At 40.7% G+C, this 5,313-nt stretch overlaps 1 long non-coding RNA gene across 1 annotated transcript; it reads right to left on the bottom strand.

Moving 5' to 3' along the window:
* Window positions 1-300: 300 nt before the first annotated feature.
* Window positions 301-4,648, bottom strand: LOC125987080 (uncharacterized). Its single transcript, XR_007487867.2, has 6 exons — window positions 3,045-4,648; window positions 2,691-2,731; window positions 2,448-2,505; window positions 1,947-1,983; window positions 1,249-1,849; window positions 301-1,112 (listed from the first exon to the last, which is right to left on the bottom strand). It is a non-coding gene; the product is annotated as an uncharacterized lncRNA (long non-coding RNA).
* Between the last annotated feature and the right edge of the window lie 665 nt (window positions 4,649-5,313).

Below are 5,313 nucleotides of genomic sequence, written 5' to 3'. Positions count from 1 at the left end.
GCCACGCCGCATTGATGCAGTAATCCGTACAAAAGGATTCCCAACCAAGTACTGAGTGCATTAATGGACATTTTCAAATGTTTGATTTTGTTTTGCTGTTTTAAATCTTTTTTTTTTTACTTGGTCTGAGGAATATTCTAATTTTTTGAGATAGGATTTTTGAGTTTTCTTAAACTGTTAGCCATAATCAGCAATATTTAAATAATAAAAGGCTTTCAATATTTCAGTTGATTTGTAATGAATCCAGAATGTGTGACATTTGTTTTTTTAATTGCATTTCAGAAAATAAAGAACTTTATCACAATATTCAAATTTTCGGAGACAGTCCTGTATATGTGAAGGTTTTTTAGACATCTACGGGATAGACCTCTACATGTGAAAGTTTTTTTAGACGTTTATTTAGTAGACGTTCGAATGATGGCTAATAGCTACTAGCGCGATTAGCGCTAATAATTGAACATCTAGACGTCTATTCAACATTGAGGTTCTCTTCAATACATTTAACCTGTGATCCTTACCTTTGTGTAGTTCCAGGATGTTGTGAAAATGCATTTGATTAGTAATGGTCCAGGGTGTGAAAATTTACATTTTTTTAATATAAAAATAGGTTTCAGTAACAGTCATACTTATGTTAGCTGCAAATATAAATACACCTTTTGATGTTAAAATTAATCAAAACGATAATTGAATCTAAATAAAAACATTTTTTCAAACATTATCCAACCATCACAAATATAAATGTGCAATGTTTTTAAATCATGTTTAAAAATGTAAAAATATACATACAATATTAAAAAATGGGGGCTGTTTTAATAGAACAAAACTACTAAGTTACGATATATATACATATTTTATGTAGGACATATCAAATAAACAAAACAACCAGCTTGGCGAAACACAAGGGGGAAACAATATGAACATCACTCTCTTGTGGGATTTTGATAGCCCCCTTTGCTACTCAGCGCTGGAGCCTGTGGCTTTTGTGGCTTTAAAATTAAGCCATTGCGGTCCATGTTTCATCATCCGTGGCCTCTGTGCGTGTCGCCAACAGCTTCTACAAAGATGAACTCGATGGACATCAGGCACCACCCATTGTAGACCTTGGGATTACTCTGTAAAAGAAATATGAATATGGGAAAAAAAAACCTACCTGTAGAATAGCTTTTCCTTGATGTATGTCATGTCAGTCACTCATTTCGAACATAAAGCAATCGCACAGGAATACGCAGACAAGTTTTTTTTATTTACCAGCGCTATCAGAGCAGTCTTCTTGTGCGCCCTCTTTGCACAAGTTTCACCACCACGCATATTGTCATTTGTGTAAAATGTACAACAGAAAAACAATGTCAACATTGAGAGCAGACACCACATCATAAGCCTTCACTGTTGTCTATTCTAATCTACAGTACAGATGTCAAACTAATAATACCTGTCCATGGTCTTGGAAACATGCAGGTCTTCAGTGTCTCAGAAGAGTGGAATTAAGGGTAGACAAAATTGAATTGAGGACTTTTTTTCTTGTAAATCAAGCAAAATTAACTGAAACGTCAGTAACTTTGACAGTATAGCAATTAAACCAAACGGAACCCTACAGGTTCCATTTGTAAGCTATCAAGAGTGAAGGGGGGAATCACAACATCCAAAATTTTGACTAACCAATTCCAAGCTTAATCATTCTGTCATTCATTCTTGCATCCTGTTTGTCATTTATTTCCTTGAACATCAAGTCAAAGGTCTCCAGATCAATCATGGGCAAACCGTCCACTCGCCGCGCCACATTATGAATGAGAGTTGAGGCTCGTCAGCTCATGGATTGCCAGAAGGGGCTCCATGATGACCTTCAGAAACTCTGAGAATGTAGAGAAATAGAAATAAAATACTCAAATTACTGCAGCTATGACCTCTTTTTAAATGACTAATGCCTACAAAAAAAAAAAAACTCTTACGTTTCCCTGTGATGGGCATTTCACACTCACTTCCTAGCTGTTAAAGAATGAAGCAAGTGTTAGCTACAAGATTCAAATGAACTATTTTCCAATGATAAACTTTGCCCTGTTTGAAAAAAAAAATGATGGCATTCTGTCTGTGCCTTCGAATGTGGTGCAATTTAATTTGGCTGTTGTACATATCCAATCATGTTATTTTAAAATAGTACTGATAAAATTGCTTGTTCTACAAGTTGTTATCCAAATGATGAAAATGTACAGGGTAAACCTGGGTTTTATTTTGCACTTTGACATTTGAAAGTCAAGGCAATGACATGTCATAAATGCAAGTTCCATATTGAAGATTGAAGATTGCAATTACGACATACACTTTTAGCATATGCTCGACAGTAGCCAAGCATACTTCAGCCAAACCACCAATAACAGATCAATTTCCAAAGATAACGCAAGGCAGTGGTGATTACTTCTACAATCGAGAATAACTCAAAAATCAATCTGTACCTTGCGGAATCCGGTCAGTTTTTAATACAGATGCTCCTCTTATCTCCAGGCTTGGAGTCTGAAAAAGAGGGAAAGGGGAAAAAGAACATGTCTGATTTGACAAATCACCCATTAAACGCTGCTAATCACATGACACAACACAATTTTAACTTTTGAAGTGATTTGCCTTGGAGGTCCAAGCCCTCTTGAGCGCAAAACAAAGTTATGTGCACATTTTAATCACATCAGAAGATAAAAACTAACCTTTTCATGTGCCACTCCTTGAGCTCTGGACTCACAAATCACTACATGGGTAAAAAAGTGAAATTACCTCTTTGCCATGCCATCAGAAAATCTCAAATTTGTGATCTATACTCTGCGAATGAAAAAACAACACACTCTCTCGCAAAAGTAGTTTATAAGGGTCACTTCATACATTTCATGCAACATAAAATGCCTTATATTAAAAACGTAAGATGAATAGGTTTCACCCACGTTGAAAAAGTAAAGGATGTTAACTTTACCGAACCACCCCCCAACAAACACATACAGACAAACTACTCGCAAAAACATTCTTGAAACATAACAGAGCATGCTCTGTTCAAAATTATTACTCACCAAAATGCAGCCCTTCTTTGTGTTACAAAAAGTAAGTTGGTTTGTTCTTTTTCTGAAGCAACGTCGACTCTCGCAACTCGAAGAAAAAGGCCCTCTTGGCGCTTCTTCCTGGATTTTATTACCAGACGAACCGGAACCAGAAATAAAAGCGATTACTTTTAAGCCGAAACTCGAGTTTCTGCTCCTTAGTGGGGGGAGGTAAAATATGTCCCCAACCGCCCTTCATGCAGGTTGATATACTCTGATCCACTTGATGAGCTATTTTTTGGGCGTACACTATTGTGGTAAATTTTGGACTGCATACGTCTTTGTATGTTGCCTTAGATGGTCAACTAGCAGCAGTGAGACTACCATAAGCTATTTTTGCTGGACAGAGAGCCTTTAGTTTCAGTAATGTGTAGGTACCATTTGTTGGTGACCAGGGAAGAGCCTAGTACATGCCCTTTTAGGGGCATCGAAAGCAACCAGTAGACTGAGACTCGAACCGCAGCTGTTGTCTTGCCAGGTATAAAAGATGCGGGGCCTCGCAGACAAGAAGGGAGGAGGGGCTGCTAACATCTTTGCTTTTGGGCCACTCGAATATTTGGAGAAACTCCACTCTGACATCGGTTGGGGTCCCAAGGAGGACAGTCAGACGAATCGGATGTGGATGTGGCTGGCTCCAGGGGGGGAAGTTGTCTCTCCCAGTCAAAAGTCATCATAATGTGACTTTTGAAGGGGGAGTGGCCCCTAAATAGGAACAGCAAAAAAGTAAAAGAAAAACAGAAAGAAAAAAAAAAGAAAAAACAACAAATGAAAATGGAACAATAACATAAAACTTAATGGGAATGTGCACAGCTAGTGACATGTCTGGTGAGAATGATGAACGACAAAAAAGAAATGCCCTGTCATGCGGTCGCGTTTATTTTTCCGTTTTTTTGTCTCGTCAATGTCGTAACTTTACTTCCGGTTTTATTTTGTCATCCCTTCCGTTTCAGTTCGTGTTTCCTTCCTCGGTGTTTGGTTGTCTTGTCTTCCCTGATCCCGATTGTGTGCACCTGCGTAATTGACACTAATTGTCAGCACCTGTGTCCCCGCCCTTTTGTGTGTATTTAGTCCGTGTCTTCCCCTTGTCTTGTGCCAGTGTGTCTTGCCTCGTCCCGACCACCAGCGATTCCTTGACGTCCGAGCTCTCAGTAAGACCCCTCCTTTTTGTCTCGCCACAGAGCGACGCCTTTGTTAGTGCCTTGATCCCCATTGCCTTTTTGTCTCGCCCCCGAGCGACGCCTTTTGTTAGTACTGTGATCCCCATAGCCTTTTTGTCTCGCCTCAGTGCGACGCCTTTTGTTTGTACTTTTTGCCACGTGTTTTCCCTCGCAAGAGGCGCTTTGATTTGTACTTTTGATCAGTGTGCTTGCTGGAATAAATCCAAGAAAGAAACGACTCTGCATCCGAGTCCTCCGCCTTGTCCCCAGCCTGACATGCCCCAAGGAAGAGGCACGTGAAACAGGACAGGATGTCTGGGATATCGCTGATCAGCTGTCATGAGAGAAGAATAATAGAAAGTCCCATAAAACGTGGACTTTAGTTTGGCGACAGATCCGGTGGGGGATAGAAATTTTAGCTGTGTGATTGAGGCGAAAACACAGATACGACTGAACACTGCTGCGACAAGAGACGGGCAACCACCTAGCCCCCGGAGGGAAAATTCTTGGGACAAGCCGGGACACTGCAACCGCACCCAATGGCAGTACGGGCCAAGTGCGATTGTCGAGATGTTCGGTGGCAGCATTAGTCTCTGTCAAGGTCGAACAAAAAAGGGAGGCTTGCGCTGACAGCGTTTGGCAAATAGGAAAAGTGGGCAGCCTTGGCATCCGTAACTGTGTGAATGAATGTGGGAAAGATACCGGCCAGGTGTTGGACGTAGGAGTGCCGAAGAGAATGAAGCGCGCGAGCCACGTTGTTTGGGCACTGATTGGATTAGAAATGTTTTGTGAATACACGGCTCCTCGGTGGTAAACTGAGTGATAGCCTCTTAGATAAACTCTTTGGGCTAAGTAACCGAGGCAGGCTGGTGCGTTGCAGTCGACACGGTTTGATCCCGATTGTCGAGACGCACTGTAATAGCATGCACGGCTGTCAAAGTTCGATAAATCTGAGTTTGTGGCAGACCGCTATTGGACAAAGGTGCTGCGCGGCTCTCGTGTAAAATGGAAAACGTGGAAAAAGAGGCCTATAATATTGGTATACCATGTGGGAAAAGTAATTCGTGTGCACACTTAAATACTGC

This window comes from Syngnathus scovelli, chromosome 19 (genome assembly GCF_024217435.2).
Source record: "Syngnathus scovelli strain Florida chromosome 19, RoL_Ssco_1.2, whole genome shotgun sequence".
Classification (NCBI taxonomy): Eukaryota; Metazoa; Chordata; class Actinopteri; order Syngnathiformes; family Syngnathidae; genus Syngnathus; species Syngnathus scovelli.
Note: the sequence above shows the minus strand (reverse complement) of the source record. Positions and strands in the feature narration are given on the sequence as shown.